Source organism: Lagopus leucura, unplaced genomic scaffold, assembly GCF_019238085.1.
Source record: "Lagopus leucura isolate 7727_CA_CO unplaced genomic scaffold, USGS_WTPT01 Super-Scaffold_100159, whole genome shotgun sequence".
In the NCBI taxonomy this organism is placed as follows: domain Eukaryota; kingdom Metazoa; phylum Chordata; class Aves; order Galliformes; family Phasianidae; genus Lagopus; species Lagopus leucura.
This window is the reverse complement of record NW_024962335.1, coordinates 1,134,603-1,155,845: the sequence shown is the minus strand read 5'-3', so window position 1 is coordinate 1,155,845 and position 21,243 is coordinate 1,134,603.

Sequence of the window (21,243 nt, the reverse complement as noted above, 5' to 3'; positions counted from 1 at the left end):
ATAGGCAAATTCAAAAGTTAGTGCTACCTACCAAGGGTGAAATGTACATAGAAAAAAGATTTTAAAAACAGAAGTATTAGAAGATTGAGAGCAGAGTGACAGATGAGATGGCTAGATTTTAAACAAAACATTAGCCAGCCTTTTTCATCCCTTTCTTCATGCAGCAGTAAAGTGTTGGGAAAAAAGCCTGAAAGCCCTGAAAGAATTACTGAAAAATCCATGAACACACTGTAGAGGAAAATGTCAGTGGCTTCACTTTAGTAGGCAATATTATGACATAATTGATGAATAAAGAGGGGATTTAAGCAACTGCTGACTCCAGTGGGAGCATTCAAGCTTACAGCAAATATGGAAATTTGCCCCAGAGTTTAGTGGTGGGGAAGGAAGTGAGGAACTCCAGGGAAACAGTTATAACAAAGAGTGAGCACTGTTGCAAGAACCCTGAGCAATGCATTGGATCATAGGTACCTTGAAGATGTCTGCTGTAGTTGAGATGAGGACCAAGATGGAATGCTATATTGAGAATAGCAAGACTCCATCTGGCCACATAAAGCCCTTTATTCTGAGCAGGAACAAATTCAACACTGTATTTTTATTAAGAAGTTAACTCTTATTCTCATTGCCAGAGTCTTCATGACTACTATTACTGTATAATAGGTGGATAATGAAATAAACTTGGCTTATATGATTTTTGTTGGGAGAAACTAATTGCTTTTGTGTTTATGTGTTACATATTTGCAGTCTGTTTTTTTCCTTTTAGTTAATGTCTTCTCAAACAAAGCCACTGATCCTTCTCTCACTGTTCATCTCTCTTTATTAATCAGACACTTCTGGTTGGGCTCTACCTTCCCATGCTCTAAATTTCTTAAAATTAAGCAAATATTTTCCATCTGTTCAGCAAGAAAAGCAATTTGAATAAACCATCCATTAGCTCTCTCGTTCCGTTATCAAAGGACCATGCACTGTTTTATGTACAACTGATTTGAAGATTTTGTGGCATGTATTTCTCTGCTAGTACAGGAAAAAGTCAAGTAATTGCTTTGAAGTAGGCACTACCATGAATTTTTTACTAGAGTTTACTGGAGTACAGAAGTCAGAACAGTCATTTAGATGACTAATGATTTGGTATATAGCTAAAATAGCTTTCCAGGACATCCACAAGAAGGAAGGAAAGAAAACACTCAACAGTTGGAAAGACCATCTTAAGCAATATTTTAAAAAATCTCTCCCACACGTGGAACAGAGTCATTTCACTCTAATGGAAAACAGCACAGAATTGACAAGAATTTCTGCAGGCTGCCTCTGCTCAGATGAGAAATCAGATCAGCAGAAAGACTTACTAACAGAAACAAGTAGAAGCTAAAACTCCAGAAAAACATTTTCCTCTCCCAGCCCCCATCATTTCTTTCTAAGATTTGCAGAGCAGAAGAGTGCCCCCCAAAAATATGTCAGCTGGATCTTTAGTTGGCTGAGAGTAATTTTTATGTTGTCAGTAAGATATTTATGGGGAAGCCAAGGTTCAGCACCACTATCTGAAGTGCTCTCTGGCCTTAACACAGTGATAGGACATCTTTGTGCTTGGGTGTTGATTTTCCACATCTAATAGGATAAAATTATGGATCTGCAGGAAGACAGTGCCTGCTGTCACCCAGCAAAGGCTTCATACTGAACTTTCCACTGAAAATAAGGCAATGACAAGTGAGAGGATCCAAATTCAGCACCTCCTCATGGTAATTTCAGTTTATCTTTCTTTGACAGAGTGGTGTGATTTCGGTCTCACAGTTTCCCATCTTTGCCTTCCTTTCATTTGAACCTGTTTCTTGCTTTTATTAGATGTTTATATACAGCCTGGAAGATTAAGTGGTAATAAACAATTCAGTGGCTGCACTGTTCCTCCTCTCACCTCTGTTTCTTTACGTGTTTGTGAGTGCCTACAGGTTTGTCTTCCCAAGTGCTATGCAGCAGAGCTCTGTGTGCATTTCTTGATTTATGTTACAAATAAGATATTAATTACAATATTTATTTTAATTAAACAATTTGTATGCACATAGGGTACTTTCAAAACCGCTTTGTGCACAAAATTGCTGCTACCATTTATTACTACATGAATATTAATTGTTTTAATTAAATTGCAATAATATGAACTTGATAAACTACAAGAAATAACGCACAATGCATTCATCAATAAATTGGAAGATGAGGGGGTGGGCATAGGAGACATAAAACTATGCAATAGCCAGTGGAAAGACAGTCAGTGATACGAAGGGGTTAAGGCCTACATGAATCCATCAGACATGTGAATATATCATGCCTTCATCAGACCATGGAAGTTTATGTACAGTTTGACAATTATGCATCCAGAATTGCATACTACTGTAGTAATGTTTTCATGATTTAAAAGAAATAAATCAGAATTTCCAAAGGAACAGTGTTAGGGGGTATGCAAATCCAAGCCAAGTGGAAAATACGTCCTTAATCTATACAGGTCATTACTCACTGAAGACAAAATGCCTGAAGTGGGACAAGCAGACAGCTCCTGGCTGGGCTCAAAGCTCCCTGAAAATCCTGGGGAGCAGTATTTTAAGCCCTGACATTTTAAACAGATGAGCATTTCCCTCAGCCTGCCCTCTCCTCCTTTTCCCCAGTGCTCAAATATCTTCTTTTTAAATACTCATTACTTGGATGCTGTGGTCACACAGCACTGATTTCAAAGCTCTGCTTCCGTGCATGGAACTGAGCAGCCACAGGAGCAGGGCTTTGAAGACGCAGAAGAGACAAGCCACTGAGTTCACACAGCCTTGAAACACTGAGCAGCAAGAAAGGACAAGCAAAAGGGAAACTGAAGGCTAACATCAGCACCAGCATAACACTCACTCATTATACAGTCCCCTGCTTTCCTTCAGGAAGTGAGATACACAGCCACACTCTTGGTACAGCCTTGGTGTCCTTTGTCCAGCTGCACTTAAAGTTTGCAGAAGGCTTTCGGAGAGAGGAGAAATGCCATGTGGAATGCCTGGCCAGACAAGCCAATAAAGCTTTGCTACAGTGCCAATGTGTTTTTTTCTTAAACAGGGTTCAGAAATGAGTTATCAATAGACTGATCTCTTTCTTTTTCACTAATTTGACACTGTTCACCTCACTCTTTTCCTTAAGGGCTCCAAAGCAAAATCACCCACATCTTCTTTATCCCCAAATCATTTTGATATTCTGGAGGCTGTTTATTCAGCACTTTTATGTACTGGTTAATATGAACTTCCTCAACAATCAAGACTACTTGGATGCTATGTAGTTTTTACAGCAACACCTTGTTCAAAAGTAAATAATTTTAACCAATCTTTTCATCTGATCATCAGGGCTACCGAAGTAGCTGGGGTCTTGAGCGTCTGCCTCATGAGGAGGGGCTGAAGGAAGTGGGATTGCTCAGCAATGGGAAACAAGATGGCTTCTGAAGGACCTAATAGCAACACCTCATACCTAAGAGTGGTCACTAAAAAGATAGAGCCAAACTCCTTCTGGAGGTGTATGATGAGAAAATGATGGATAATTGTACTGGCTTGAAATACAGAGAGGGAAAAAAGAAAAAAAAAAAAAAAAAAAAAAAAAGAAAGAAAAAAATTAATAAGGAAAATTATGATTATGCACTGGAAAAAATTGCCTATGGGTGTTGTAAACAAAGCCTTGGGCAACCTGGCCTGAATTCAGCACTGACCCTGATTCACTCAGTAAATTTGGCCAGGAGACCTCCCAGTGTCCTTTGCTGTCCCAAAGAGTCTGCAATTATGTGTGGCTCTTATAACTGTACAGCAAAGACTCAGGATGTAGTCCTTTCACAAATCTCAGTCTTGTTCTGGAAAAGCCCTGAACAGCTAATTTATAACTTTTCACAGCACTGTGAAATAGTATGTACATGACATATTCAGGCTTTGTCTACCCTGTAATCTGTATGTGCTACTCAGGAAAGAACTAAAAGATAAGGCTCTATCCAGCCTCTAGTCATTATTGATCTTAAGGCAGTATTTGTTATTTCAGAGTTTTGCTGTGAGTTCTTGCTAAGATTTTGAGTTTTACATATGAGCTACAGATACAAAGTCAGTATTTCAGCATACACACAATCCTTTGAGCTGAAATGATTCTGTAGAGAGATAAGCTCTTCAGAGCCTATTTAAGTAGAACTACAAATTAGTTTTATTCATATTTTGACAGATTTATAATAAAGAAACATTTAGAGGTTTGTTTTCAGCCAAATTTGTCAGAATACTCATCCACTGCATTGTATTGCATGAAGAAGAACAAATTTCACTTCTTGCCTAAGGTCCATCTATGCCATACAAGGATGTGAAAAGGACAGAACATTTCATACTGCTGGCACCTCATATGGTGCACTGTGTAGACTATATAAAAATCCATTCATTAATACTTGTAGACTAACATGGAGTCCCAATTTCTGTTCATATGCATCAGGAGTCTTTTTCTTGCTATTACTGTTTTCCTATAATTTCTACACGCAATAACAGTACAACAAAATTCTAAGTGGTGGCAAAGATATAACCATGTAACGAATGAATTCCAGTTTGTGATGTATACAACTAATTCAAATTTAGGATCACTGTGAATCTGGAAGTATGGATCTCATTCAGACTTTGCCATGTGGACCCAACAAGGCACCAAGCAGCTCCAATCTGTCTTCCCCTTGTTCAAGGGGAATTCATACGGATGAGGTGCAGAAAAGGGCCACTAGGTTGATCAAGAAAACTTAGGCTTTAGAGAATAAAATCTCAGCTCTCAGTGCGGAGGTTGAGAATATACATGTTTGCTCTCTCTAAACATATTACTGGGTCAAGGCAGGAAAAGAAAAGATTTATTAAAGCTGAAGAGCAACATCAACACAAAAACAAATAGATATATGAGATGACTCAGTTGAGGAAGGAAGCTAGAGGAGTATTTACAGGAATGGCCTTTCAGTATGAGTAATGAAGAGGCAAACAACTTGCATAGCTTTGAGATAAAGCTTTATTAACTTTATGACACAGCTTCTTGTGATGGCATATATCTAGGAGTTCCCTTCAGTCTTATGAAATGTGTTAACAATTCACAGCTACTCAGACAATGTTCATCGTCCATGATTGCTATCTGAGGATAAATTTAGGATAGGGAGACATTCTCTTCCATGTGACTAAAAAAGCAATCTTAGATCAAGAGAGAACATTACATAATTTGTTCGTGCCTCCTTTGCTCAGAACAGAACATCTTTTTATTTTAAATTGTTGGCTTCACTGAAGTTTATGGGAATTTTGCCACTGATCACAGTGAAAGATGACTGTATTTCTATATATTACAACCCACACATCATATAGCGAGTGGTATGACTTCTCAGCATTAAATAAAAGCAAACACTGGAATCACAGAGTTAACTGCTATTAGACAGAAAACGTGAAAGCCTCTTTACTCTTGATTTGTTATTTTTTTTTTTTAATCTCCTTATGAAACATTAGGTATGTGGAGGAGAACAAATCATCACTGCTCAGGATAAAAAACATTTTACTCAGGGGAACAGTGCCTAGATATCAGTATTTCTAAAATAAATATGCAGTGATAGCAAAAGAAAACAACAAAACACAATCTTCACACAAAGAACCTACTTCTTAAAAAAAAAGACACATTTGCTATTGCAAAATAAATAGATGGACAAACCCTAGCTATTTCATAAAAGCATATTATAAACTAGCATGAAATCAGATTAATGAAAACTTCACGCTGAAATGAAAGACAAACAAATCCTTAAAGAAAAGAACATCACACACTTGAATGAGGTTTAAGAGCCGTGAAAAGCAGGATGATTTAAAAAAAGATGTGTATTGCAAAGTAGCCAGCAGTAGTATAGTATGTATCTATGGCTGCAGCTGCATTATAAAAACCCTTTATGCTCTCAAGATAATCTTTTTAAATTATGGATTTGCAACCCTAAGATTTCTTGTTACCATGACAGCGTGAAACAGTTGTTGCCCAACATTGGGGATCATGTGTTTCAGAAATTTCATTATATTGCTGTAGTATTTAGGTTACTTGGAAAATATTTTGCTATTTTCCAATGTATTTAATTTTTGGGGGAGATGGGGCTTATTAAATCTTTCAAAAGGCATGCTTATGAAGGGTGAAATATCAGAAATATGATAGGTTCTGCTCTCAACAAAATTATTCTTTTTATGAGTACAAACACTCCATTGGACAGTTAATTAACATACTGCTGTAGAAATCTGTAAATACTTGCACCAGAGGTCAGGCTCTGTTACTATGGAATGATGTGACCAATGGTACAATGATACATAAGCACACTCAGCACCTTCTATTTCTGAATGCTACAACATAATTTACTAAGTGTTCCACATTTGGTATACAACACTTATTAAAGGTAGCAATCATGACTTGTAAGGGATGAGCATTTGGTTCTCTCATGTTATTCTCACACTGTAAAAATCTAAGGATTTGTATATTTTGATGAGATCCTCTTTCTTCCTTGTACCGTACCTCTCCTCTCCTCTCCTCTCCTCTCCTCTCCTCTCCTCTCCTCTCCTCTCCTCTCCTCTCCTCTCCTCTCCTCTCCTCTCCTTTTCTTTTTCATTTTTCCCTAACTGCTATGCAATAGCAGAGCAGAAGCAGATGGGGACATCAGGGTCTTAGTGAATTTCGTGCTGGTTACAAATAAGCCCCAGGTGTGATAAATCAATGGTAACTACTCCAGAGGCAACCAGACGGACAGGCAAAAGATTTACAATTTTAAGGCAACATTTCTTCATACTTCTTGAGATCTTAAAATATACATAAATATAAGTATAGGTGCCCTATTCTTCAAAAATACAAGCAAATAGATGCTCAGATTTGTAGAGACTTTACCAGTGCCTGTGCTCTCAGCCAGGCTGTTGCACAAAGAGTTGTCCTTGACAGGCCTTAAAGAAGCCAAGATCTGGCATGAGGAGGTCTGCTCTCCTGTTGCAAAATAAAGCAAAATAAAAGGTTTTTTTTTGCTTTACCCCTGCCCCTTACAACATGTACAAGCATACCACTATTTCAAGCTGCACCATACCAATCCATTCTATATCTCATAAAATATATTTTTTTGTGATTAGCCATTTGCCAAACAGAAAAATGAACGTGGGACTCTCCATTAGCGCCCATTAGCATTAGAGGGATAATGAACTAAGACAAATGCATCACAATCTGGTGCCACAGCATCAGCTAGCAGGATAAAAAGGCTGACTTTATCCCCTTTGGTCTTACTTCAAACTCCTACCGGTGATTATTGTAAATAATTTTGCATCTTTTAAGCAGAGCAAAACAGGTACAACTGTTTACATACACACCTCAAAACTCTGTCAGATGAGGGACAGACAAGCCTTCTGTTTCAGGCAACACAGATTTTTCTGTACTGCAGAGGAGTAGTGGAGAAGAAAACATAAGCAACATTTGGTTCTTAATTTTTTCTATCATTAAACATGGCACATAGCTGGAAAGGTAATAAACATGATAATGAGTATGGTAAATTCAAGAAATCTCTAAATTTGAGGTGAATTGATAAGTTAACATGAAGAAGTAAGCAGTGTATACACATGCTGTATTGCATCCAGCTGTCTCTTCTAACGATTATGAAATATATTTACGATGTGTGAAAAGCAAATTTGAGCTTCTCAATACAACACAACTCAATACAACTCAATACAATAAAACACAAGCTTCTCAATACTAAATCCAAGTATTCAAAAATATGCAGGAATTCAATTGCCTACATCAGATAACTGCTATGATGTGTCCTTGCACTATTTTAGGCTGTAACTATCAGCACTACTCCCAGCATCTCGTAAGCCTGGCTGAGATGCTGTATGCTCCAGGGAATGTGCCCATAGGCAGCAAAAGCAGGATCACAAGCCATGTTGTGCCAATGATCCTGGTCACATTTAATTGACCCCAACACGGCATTTACATTATCTGAGACAGGCAGGGGAACACAGAGATGGTAAATAAAGGCACTGTCATGAGAGCAAAAAACAAACTTATCTTGAAGCCAGTTTCTGCTACATACCAAGTGCTAACCTCAAGTATTATTTTATGGAATTCAGATGATTTTGCAGTGACTGCAGTGCAGATATCCCTAAATATCTCTGCATACAGTTCTGCCATTTATTATCTGCACACTTAATAGTTTATTGTATCTGATCTGTGTAAAGGGTCCTTTTTTATATATATATTTTTTTATATTTTATCAGCATTTGCTGTATGATTCTATCTCGTATATATCCAGCGACACAGTCACAGTCTAGTGGTATAGAAAAGACTGTAGTAAAAGCCAGTAAAAGCCAGTTCTGTGGGTTTAAGTAGTAGTAAGAACTCTAAGATGTTTCACCACCTCAGATTCACCTTGTAACAGCCACCAGTAGGTGTATCCACACTGCTGTTTAGGTAAAACACAGGTCTGCTTGGTTCAATGATCATAACACAAACATGAGAGGTTGCACTGGAAATCAGCAGAAGCTGTATCTGGAAGCTAGACTGAATGCTAACCACACCTCTGTGCATCTTCTGACCTTCCAACTGCACTTCTTGCAAATCAGTATGTATATGCAAAGATACAAGCCCATAAATACGCTTAAAGTTTGAAAGATGTTGCTGGTTTTTTGGAGAGGAGAGTGAGGAGAGTGGATAGAGATGGGAAGATTAGTACAGTTTTTTAAGCCTGAGTATTTTATTTGAGCATATTTCTTATCTTCTCTTACCAAAGAGCCATTTTGTGAATAATCTTGGAAAGCCTGTATGAAACAGAACTGCAAGAAGTTGTACAAAAATGCTGTCAGACTCTGCAGCTATGTAAGAACAAAAGAATCAGTCACAAATGAGTTAGAAAAACTACATAAGCTGCTGATGCCAGAATCAGTTAACTAGGTTATCTGGAGGTGGGGAAACTGACTCAAGGATACTGATGATGCCTTGTCAGCTTCCCCATGGATTGTTCTCAGCAGCCTATCTCCTAAAGGAACTTCACTTAGCTTGTGGTGGTCAGCTGTAAAGAACCTCAGAAAACTCCTTGACGTATAGTGCTTTATGTTTGAGAAATCCCTGTTTTGCCTAGTCTGAGTCTGAACTGCTGGCAAGAAAGCAACACAGACAAGCACATAACTGTCAGAGAGAACTAGCCCCCTCCCTAACAGGACAACTTTGAATGCTACGTGTCCCTCCAAACTTGCAATAAGCTTGCCAATTAATAGGAGTTCAAAAAGCTCCCTTTTCTTCCATCAACTATTTTATTTCAGGATGTTAACCCAACTGTAATATTGTGGTCCAGTTTTACATATTGTAGAAGCACGGGAATTTGCTCTAACAAGTCCCCCTGCATTATACTTCAAGCAGATACATTTCTTAGCTTTCCCAGATCCCTTAATAGAGATTCCTGTAAACATGATGGGACTTGCTGACAGAGAAAGCTATCCAGAGGGCATGCTCAGAGCAAATGCATGCAGCAAAGCATCTAACACATCCAAATGGAATTATAGCACAGAGGGCACCTCAGCATGTTTATCCTTTCATGGTGTGCTAGTAATTTGTTTTTTCTTACTTCAGTAGTCTAACAGTTCTTTGAAGTGTACAAGGACAAGCCAGATTTCTATTATGTGACATATATTATTCATACTAAATGTAACAAATTATAAGACATAGTCTTTCCTAAAATCCTTCATTTCGATGTTTTTTTAGTCACTTTGAGTGGAAAAAATAATTTAATTTACTGAAATATAAGGTGGCATGTATACTTAAAGGATGAAATACATGGCAGTCATGCTAATTCTACTATAAATCTGTTTTTAATTCCAATCTACTCAAAGAAGTTTTGCATACATTATTAGCAATTGCCTCAAACATATGGCACTAGTATGCATCAGAACAACAGATCTCCATGAAAACAGTGCAATTCAGTCATGCTTAAAATGACAGCACAAACATGGTTGTCCCACATGAAGGAACTGGTATAAAAAGATATCTATAACTTGCTTTGGGGTTATGAAAACCAACATCTATAAGTATAAATGCTTCCCCTCTTCTGTAATCCCCCTCTCTGCAGAAGAAGAAAACCTTAGGTAACAACCCCAGTGTTTGTCTGCCTTTTCCATCAGAGCATCCTAAAGAAGACAGAAAAAGAGGTCAAGATTTGGCCTACAGCTTGGCAGAATTATCCTCATAGTTCTAAGATGCCTTCTGGATTCACAGACTTCATAAGGCAAGACCAAGCAGGAAATTCTGTGCATATTCTAGTGAGATTCAGACTACTGAATCTGTCTCTTCAAATTCTGCAAACTCTGAATTAAATGTAGGAATTAAGTTCTTTATTCTGCTTTCTTTCCTGTCTAAATAGTCCTAGACAGGGATACAAAAACACAGCATCCGTGGTGAAATACAATGCTTTTTTCAACACAATTTTAAAGGAATTTTTAAAGGAATGTTTTCCCAAGTACTGATGCCTGTCCTACACTTAAAGAAATAGGTCAGCAAGCACTGCATTGCCTGGGGTCCTTATTATCCTTTCACTGCAGTGAAAGCAGAACTATCTTCAAAAGAAATAAAAGAAGACAGAAAATTCTGTTCAAATCTAAATTTAAAAGCTTACATTACAGATTTTGGTACAGCACAGACAAGCAGCTGATTCACATCTGACCTGTCTTAGTCCCAGGCTCTCCTTTATTCTGGAGCTTTCATTATCTGTGTCAGCACAGGCCAAAATAAGTAAATACTGGCAGAGGCAGGGACATCTGAAGAAGTTGTCAAGAAGTTCAAACAACTGGACTGCTTCCTAGGGAGTAGCACCATTCCTATGCATACAGATATAATTCCACATTATTGTGCTCCAGGCCTTCCTAGCCATCTGCCTGTTTTTTTTTTACTCCTGATGGGATATATATATATATATATTTTTTTTTTTTTTGGTAGGAATCTCTCTACTGTAAAGCCAATTACAAAAGCCAAGCAGAGAGGGTGCTGATTTCACACATAGATGACATTAAGTGTACTGGGTTGCTATGGCATGGTTTTGATGCTGGGAACTGCAGGGCCTGAAGGAGGCATGGTCCATGGATACTCCCCTCCCTGCAGCAGCAGCCCAGGTCAGAGCTGCAGCCCATGAGAAGGGGCCTGCAGTAGGAAAGGAGACCTGGGAGACCCGTGTGGGGCAGTGCTTAACAGGTGGCCCTATATTACAGACCTGTGTTGGAGCCATGCTTGAAGAGCCACAGCCTGTGAGAAGCCCATGTGGAGTAGGGCAAGGAGTGGCCATGAAGGAGAACCAGAGACAAAGTCTTTAGGACTGACTCCCTCTTCCCTGTTCCCGTGCTCCTGGAGGAAGTGTCTTTATTTAGTTCTCACTGCTCCAGTCTGTTATCAATGGGAATAAACTGCATTAATCTGTCTGCACTCAGTTGTAACACTGACTCGTGTTGAACGCTCATAAAGTTGGTGAAGTTTTTGAATCACACACCTACACACGCAGTACCTGTTCACATTCCAAACTGCTGCATACATTGCAGGAGTATAAAGTTAAGGAGTATAAAGTCAAAAGAGGAGGCATAAGATCAACAGGCCTGAGCTTCAAGACCCACAATAAATGTTGCATACTTTAGTTCATATACTAACCCTTTAGGCATTGAAGTAATGAATTCCTGTCACTGGACATTTTGTTGAGCTAGATGACAGACTGCTTCTCTCAGGTCTGGACTGAGTTTATGAACTCAGACATCTGTATGCTTGGCTATTACATTTACAGACTCCTAGTCCCAACAACACCTCAGAAAGCATGACAGAATGACCTGCTAGAAAAAAGTTATAGCCATTCCCATGAAGACTGGGGAGAGAAGAACAAAACACACAAATCTGGATAGGTGGGGAGACTTTTCCTTAGAGGTAAGTTTCAGCTGCCTGTGCAAGAAAACACCGAGGTATGGTTCTGCAGTCTCAGATTTCAGCCACATGAAAAAAAGGAGTGAGCTTATTTCTTAGCTCGTGTAAGATTCTCAAGTGGACTAACAATAGCAAAAAGTCTAGCAAAAACTAACAATACAGAGCCACAAACAAAAAAACATGTTATGTGCTCTCAACTAGTCTGGGTATTTCTCCATTAGATGGAGTCTCTGACGTCCTGTACATTCCTCTGTTTATCTTGGTTGTGCTGGAATCTGAGAGCAGAATACTAAGGCTGTAAGCAGTATACCCCAAACCTTTTCTAAATGGGGTATGGAAACAGTGATTTCTTGGAAATGCAGCTTTTCTGTCACTTGTGTCTGACACATTTAGTAGAACAATGCTTTCAATTGATTTGTAGAAACAAAGCCACTTGGTTTTTTTGGAGCATGACATTTGCTATTATCTCTTTCCAAAGCATGACAATCTCAGGGCAATGGAAAGAAGACTTGGATATCGATTAGAACAAACTTGACTCATTAAAAATACTGCTGACATTTCCACTGATCTGTGGTATTCTTTTCCTTCAAATTAAACAATGTAGTCATTTAAAGCTTTAAGGTCACTGTTCCGTAAATGCACTGTGTTTAAGGTACATGCCATTTACCCATTGCTTGGACTAAAAAAAAAAAAAAACCAAAACCTAAAAAAAAAGAAAGAAAGAAAGAAGAAGCACACAGGAGATGAGTGCAACAACTTGCTTTTCTTCCCCAGCTCCAGAGCTGAGCTTCCCTCTCAGGAGAAGATTTACCAGTTAGATGCATGCAGGTACTTCACACACAGACTGCCTCATTAAGTAAAGTAATGACTTGACTTCCTGCTGTTAGGATGGCTTGTTTATTCCTCCCAGACGTCACTTTAAAATTTCCATTGCAGAAGCAGGTCCATCAAAGCACAGCCAGATCCTGCAGAACGAAAATTGTGTGCAGGATCTGGCTGCACACAGCCCAGCTCTTAGCACCCCTCAGCAGCCCCTTCTGCTGTGTTCCCCACTGACAGTAAGAGTTAACAATCTTGCCATCTAACACTACAGTCCTTATAGTTTTGGTGCATGCATGGAACTGTTTAATTCACTGTTTCGGTTGCAATTAAAGGAGGAGAACAATTCTATAGAGTTTCCTGTACCCAGTATGATTACTGCCTCAGGAAATGTTAATAATGGCCCAAATGTGACAACCTTTGCCATGAGTATTACTCACACTCTAAAATGTCACGTCTGTACCAATTGTTTGACTTCACTTCGAACAGAATGATGGTATTCTCTCCCAGAAGGAAGACAAATACATCCATTAGGCAGAGGTCCTGGAGAGGCAGAGCCAGCGGGCTCTCAGTAGGGAAGCTACCCTGGAGCTTTGCAAGCCTTTTTTCATGAAGAGCTGAAATGCAGTTGTGTTTGTAACTATCTAAAAGAAACATATTCTCTTGAAAATTTTGTCTCTGGAAAAAATCAGTAGTCAGGTATTTGGTTGTCAGTAGAAGAATTTTATCATTTTATCAGTCCAAAACTACTGTTTCTTAACAATTCTTTTTTAAAGTCAGCTCCCCCACCCATATAGGCTTTATTTTAGTGTTTGTATCACTAAGAAAACAAAAGGTTCATCTCATCACATATTTCTGCTTTGTGATGGAATTTGTCCCTGAAGCCCACATCCAGCTTCTCAGGAAAAAGCGGATATTCTAAAGTAATGCGGAAGAACCCATCTGTTTCTGAAGGTCAGGGAAAAAATGCTGAAATCCCCTGCTGTTTCATTTCATTTTATACTGACTAATGTAAGTTTCCTGAATACTGTCACAAAGTTTTCTTAAGAGGCTCTAAGTAGGAGAGCCTTAAGTAAGTCCTGCCTTGATTATTCTCCAAACAGGATGATAAATTGTAATTTCCTCTTATGCCTTTGCTACATAATAAAGACTAAAAGAGAAGGAGAACGATTTTTACTCCACAATGGCTGATAAAAGGCTAGAATCAGGAAGAAGAGAGAAGATCCAATGAAGATGAGATTTGTTCTGACTGCCACAAGTTATGCTTGGCCTTCGACAAGAGTATCAAAGCAATATTTATTTGCTTGTTCATCAAACTCTTGCATCCGTGAGTATATTTGGAAGGAGAAACAGTATGGCTCATTTAAACAGGCAGCCCAGGATATTTCATGGCCTATCTCATGAACATGTCATGAACTGGCATAGGGTAAACTCTTGTCAGCAAAATCAGAATATGTAGAATCTAAAGTGAAAGGGAATTTCTACACAGAAAGTTCAGCAGACAAACTAGTCTACCTTTCTATACAGAAAAGGAATAGCATGACTTGAAACACTTATCCATGAGTTTATGTCAGAAGCGTATTGATACTAAAGAAAGTAGCACAGAACTTTTCATGTGCTGATCTATTATTATCACTATTACTCCTCCACCTTCCCCTCCTCCTGGTTTTGGTATTAAAAACACCCATTTAACATTCCATTGCTGGTTCTTCAGATAATAATCATCCCTAACATCAGTTACCAGTGATTTCTGTTATAGTGTCATTGTTACACCTAAATAATGCAGCATACAAAGACCATGGTAATTATGAAAGCATGAAGTCAAAGCATTTATGTCCACATAGATTTGACAACATCAACACCGTGTATCTGAATTATATTACAAAAAATATTTTGATAAATCACTTCTGAAACAGTGATTTGATACTCCTAGGAGCACTTTAGACCACCTGTAAGAGTATATGAATTACAAAAGATTTTTCCAACTGCTCCATAGTTGAAACTGAACATGAAATTGTAATGACTTTGGAAATCTCAGAATACATGTAATTCTGAATTCAGGGGCTCTGCAAGATTTTCTTTAGCATTCTTCACCATGTCTGTTACCAACCAGACTTCCTTCATCTTCTTTTTTTCCATGTGGATTGGGATATACTCCTACAAGGTACTTGGGCTAGACCAAATGTAAGGTACAGGTGTACTACAATTATGAAAAGTAAGATAGAAGAAACTTTCCTTTCCTTGGAAAAATAAATCTATCCACCCTAAGGAAGCTCAAGATCTGGCCATTCAATTTTTAGGGTTAAACATAAAATAAAGCCCTATATGACTCTGTCCCACAGTATATTTCAAAACAAATTTCTAATGTAAGAATTTGTTGATTTTCCTAGAGATATCACTGAAGATATATTTAAGAAATCCAAGACGAAAGAAGACTAATTTAATGGAATTGCAAAAAGAATACTGGTCCAAGAGAGAAGAAATTCTCCCAGTTTTAATTGCTTGAACATAACTGTGGAGTCATATTAAATTTGTAGAAATAAACAGTTCCTGTGTACATGTATCTTGGAACAAAGCAACTAATTTCTGTAAAGAAATATTTATGGGCTTATGTTCCTAAAAAAATATTTAAGAAGGAAAAAAATCTTCTATGGAGCTCAGGTAAGGAATTGGTTTAGTCTCTGGAGCTTGTTCAAGCTGAGAACATATGAAAGCTGAATTATATTTCAGATAAAATAAATATTGATTTATAGACAGAAAAAAAAAAGGCGTTTATAATTTTTCTCCCAGAAACATGCAGAGTAGAAGTCTGTGAGGTTAATGGTGAGGAAAATGGGTAGTGGGAAGGATCACATAATGAAATATGTTAGCTATTGAAATAAGTAATAGAAATAGCAGGTGGCATTGTGATGAGAAGAGACTGTGGACAAATTTTCCTGAATGTTAAACTGAGGTTGGTTATTCTCAGTTCTGATTCTGCCCCCTTCCCTCAATATGCGCTAAAAAATCTAATGGTATAGCAAGTGTGGTGTCCCAGCCATCTCCTCATTATTATTACTACACTTACAATCTTTCAAAGACATGCTATTTGCATTCACTAAAGCCATGCATCTCATGGCAAAAGAAGCAATTATATTTTAGTGATGTGACAGCCATAGGAATTGCCTTTTGGATTATCAATGCTTTAGAGTGGCTGCTGACCTAACCATTGGTTCCTTCCAGAAAAGAGGAGTATCAACGTGCACCATAACAGTGGGATGACCTTACTCTGCATATCATTATCCAAGCAATTGGTCTTGGCTTCCTTGATGCCACAGTAAAAGCTGATATTTTAAGTCCATTTTACATAGGCCAAGAAATCCTTTTCAGCTAAAAGCTTTAATTAATACAAAACCTGTACTAAAGCATTCAAAATCCAGGAAAAAAAAAGACAAGTGGGTAATACAAACACAATTAGTATGCAGTGCTCTGAAATTTAAATTCTGTACAGTCTAGTCTTATTGGAAGACCAAATAACAGAGGTACTATCATCGCAACTGATCAGCTTAATATACCCAGGAATTAATACACCTATTTAGACCTTTAATGTCCTCCCTTTTGTTTCCCTCAGTTGCTCTTTCTTCTTTGCAGTTTTAGGTTCTTTGATTCAGGGTCTCTTTTTCACAATGTATTCCTTCAGTACTGTAGGGCCCAACTCAGTTAGGGTTGCAGGAGCAAGCGCGCTGCAAATAAACAATGGGAAACTTTTTAATTTGTAGCAAATCATAAAACTATCTTATGCATAAGATACTTCTCCCTATTTCATACTCCAGTGCAGCTTTTACTAACAAGCAAAATTAAGGCCACTGAACAAAGACAAGAAAAATATAAACTAGCAGACTAGGAAATAACAGAAAGCAAAAGTTAAAAAAAAAAATTTAAAAGTGGCTCCCTGTACAACAAATGACATATGGCTCGTTATTATCACTTAAATTGGATCAGGATCCAATTGCAGTCATCTCCGAAGAGTTAGTGATACCTGATAGACGTAAATCTTAGGTTCTATGCATTTGTGAAGCTGTAGTAGTCTATGAACAGTTTACACAACAGGAGGATCTGGCTCTCTCATCACTCTTTTTATTATTTCTTAGGAGGCAGCATCAACTAAAACTTAATAAAACTATCGTCCATTTAATCTCTCCAAGGACTCATACAGAACACTTCTACAAATGTGCAACAGGGGACATTGTCTTAGTTTCAGCTGGGATGGAATTGTTTTCTTCACAGTGTCTGGCATGATGCGGTGTTTTGGTTCTAGGAGAAAAACAATACTGGTAACAGAATGGTGTTTATAGTTGCAGCTAAGCAGTGTTGTACACAGCCAAAGCAATTCACAGCAAAGGCCCCAAGGAGCTGGGAGGGAAAAGAATTCAACAGCTGACTTCAATTGGCCAAAGGGATAGTCCATACCATATGACATTAAGTAGAAGTTTTGAAAGGGATAGGAGTTCATCTCACACTCTTCTGCTGTATAAGGGACTAGATGGACGTCTGTTGGGGTCTGGTGCTATCTGATGACAGCAAGCTGCATGGTGCAGTTGACACGCTAGAGAGAAGGGATGCTATCCAGAGCCTAGAGAGGCTTGAGAGATGCCAACATCGTGAAGTTCAACAAGACCAAGTGCAAGGTCGCAGACCTGGTTCGAAGCAGTCCCAAGCACAAATAAAGACTGGACAAAGAATGGCTTGAGAACATCCCTGAGGGGAAGGATTTGGGGGTGTCAGTTGATGAAAGACTAAACATCAATCAGCAATGTGCGCTTGCAGCCTAGGAGGCCAATGGCACCCTGGGTTGTGTCAAGAAAAGTATGACTAGCAGGTCAAGGGAAATGATTCTGCCCCTTTCCTCTGACCTTGTGAGATGCTACCTGGAATACTGCGTCCAGTTCTGTGGCCCCCAACATAAGAAGGATATCAGGCTGTTAGTGTGGGTCTGCACAAGGGTCACAAAGATGATCAGGGGCCTGAACTTCATGAAGGAAGAGCTAGAGAGAGGGAAGAAATTAACTGTTAGACAGGAAATGAAGAGGTCATCTGGAAACATAGAGAGAAGAAATAGAGGCAGCCAGAGAGAGAGGAGTTTAGTATTAAGGAGTTGCTACAATTCCAAACAATCACATAAAACAATTTCTAATTATATACATACTGAGCATTTGTGAGGTCTGTTTCCTGGTGGCTTATTACACTTCTTGCCACAAAGCTATCTCTGGCTTGCCATTCCAAGTGATATTCATCTCCCCTTAGCTCAGATGTTTCACTTTCAGACACCTGAGTTACTCATCCCAGGTTCCCTTTATAGTCAAGGAAGAAAAATAGATGCCTCCGAAGAGCAATTCATTTGACTTATCTTAGATTTCTTTCTTCAGATGAAATGAATCGTGCTCCAGAAAAAAAACGTTTCTATAAAAAGTGCCAATGCCAGCTAGCTTAGTGGTGGATATCAAAACTTTAATAACCTATCACTGGAAGAAAGTTACTTTGACTAGTTTTCTATGTTAGGATGAAAGTACCTTCAGTTTAAAAAAAAAAATAATAATAATAATAATTAGAAGTTCACATCCTTTGTCCTACTAAATCCTTAACTCTTAATCTACATGCCACATTAAGAAACCACTAACCAAGTGTGATTTTATTTAAAGAGTTCTCAGGTGACCTTGCATAGCCAGACCAGGGATGATGACTCTAGTATGCATTATACAAGGACTCAGGGTTTGACCTTCATAAAGAGCACAAAATTCTGAAGCATTCCCTGAGCAGTTGAATCCAGACTGTAGTCCCAGTGCTTTGCTGCAGTGAAGAAAATTCTGTCTCAGAACATTTTCAAGAACAACAGGAACAAACAAGGAACCTACTGTGAACTGGCATCCTCAGCATCCTGTTAGGGTACAGAGCTACTGTACCAAATTTTGCCATAACTATACAAGGTGACAAATTTGCCTCATCTTGTGGTGTTTTATATCGCTCTGGCAAAGCAAACTAGGCACTGCATGCATGTAAACAAGCCTGCTGGCAATAGGATAGAAATTTACTTTGGTATTTGGACCTGATGATTAAAACACACTCAAAAGTGATATTGGAAGGATGCTCTCCACACTATTGTGGAGCATTAATTTATTTATTTCTCTTTACTTTCATGTCATGACCTGGCAAATGTACTGTAAGGCATTCAACAAGAAAACACTACATGCTTTCCACACAGTGTGGCTGGGGAAAAAAGGTAGATTGTACTCTTTCACTGCAATTATAAGTAGCATTAGACCTGTAAGAAGATGAAAAAGTACTTCCTTACTTGCTTGCACAGTCTCCTAGTGTATGAGAAAACTACTTCACTGCTTCTTCCTTGCCTTGCATTCTTGATAGAGAAATCCCATCTTAATAAAACAAATTAATGAACACTCCTCTTCCAGAAGAAAATAAATATATCTCAAGCACAACCACTTGTGCTAGATACTAGAAAACAGACATATTGTCAGCAAACTGACTTTAAAGTTCCAATAGTATGCACAGAAGTAAAGACAGAATGCTAGAAGTTTCATATTTTTTTGTCTGCATCCCTTTTAAAACGGGCAAACTCCCTGCCCTAATAAGCACCAGACATTCTCCAGAAGCTGTGTAGTAGTATCATTAGGCTGGAATACAGCAATTATCTAACAAAGTGGCTGCCAACATAGGAGAAAAGAAAACCCTCTTGAAAACCTGTTATTTGCTACAGGAATCAGGAACTTCTATCTTAATGCACATCCTCTTTCTTTCTTCCTGTGTTTTTTTTTCTTTTTTTACTCTATGCACATTTAGATTTCATTACTAACTTCTGCACATATATTTATATCTACTGGAGATGGATTGTAGCTGCAGTTCTGCAGAGCTGACAATGGCAATTACAGCGTTAGCCACAGAGTGCAAGATCTCATTTAGCCCATAATGCACCCCAGAGCCTGGGACTGAAACTCCATGCCTCCAGGTCTGTAATGACTGCTGAGCTCCAATATCTACAGATTACACGAGCCACGTGGGACATGAATGTGAGGGGCCTGGGAAGAGCAGCAGTGGTGCAAGGCGTACTCTTGTCAGCAGAGAGCCCAACTCCTGACCATGTTAGTATGCATAAAACTTTGCTAAGACACCCTGCCTTTGGTATCCAAACATCAATCAAACACACAGGAGCAGGCTTCGTTTCCCCAAATTCCAACTGTTTTCTTCTCTATTTTAATACTTGGAGTACTTTTTGGCCAGTCTTTTTTTTTTTATTATTATTATTATTTTGTAGGCTGGAATATTTGAGATTATAAAAATATGTATTTGAGAATGAAAAAAAATAAACACATTCATGGTGTTCAGGGTCAGGTTGTACGGGGTGTTGGACAACCTGACTTAGTATGTGGTAACATACCAAGGCAGAGGGCTGGAACTAGATAATCTTTAAACATTTCATGGTTCTGTTATTTGACTCTTTGGACAGTGTTTAAGAGTAGTCTGCCTTATTCTTATCAATTTGCTTCCCTGACAATAAGTTTATTTTATAAAAATATAAGTCCTCATATAATCTAACTGTGGAGCACTGCAGGGCAGGACTTGTAATTTATAAAAGGCAAAAAAATAGAAGTAATTGTCATTGGATCAATCTTTTACGATTAATATTAGCACTGTCTGTCTCAAAGGCAATGTTCAACCTTCTTCTACCCCAAATTATATGATAGACAATTTTCTCTCTGCTAAGACATTGTCTAAATCTTCTAACGCTCACTACAGTTGTTCAGCAGTTTCTAATATTTATTTTTTTTTAATTGGAGCCAAGCCTATTGGAAAAGGCAGCCTGTTGCAATACATTGTTTGCTGATAAGCCTTTTCTATAATACAGCAAGAAGTTCTCTGTGTGGAAGAGATCGTCAATAGAGGGAAGTAATTTGATTTACAACTTACATTTAGAAATATCCCAAATCCCTGTGACTTAGTTTTTATTGGAATCTGAATCCACATTCAGTAATTCAAACTAAAATTCATTTCCATGTTGCATATGGCTTCTTGTGCTCAGATAAGAGCTTAAGCTGACAACTTCAAACAGGAATGTTTGTGGAAATTCTTTCATAAACCTTGATTTTACTGAAACTACTTGGCATTAGTCACAGCATGAAAAACAGCCAAGTTGCTTAGCTGCCTTGGCTTTATACATTCTGAAAAAGATTAAGTTCAGTACCAGCTCTCTTTGGCAAAGTGCAAGTATCAATTATTTTTTTCTTTGAACAGTTATGACTGGTAACCAGTCCCACCACTCAATGATTTTGTAAAGATGTTGTATGAGATAAACGTTGCTTAAACTTGGTTATACAAGAAAGAAAATACAGCTCTGAGCTATGTAATTCTAGTTGCTGTTTCCATCTGGGTCTGTTTTCACACATGCACTTCTTCATCCTCCACACTATTCCATCTGTGCGCAAGCCAATGTGGCCCCAACAGCAG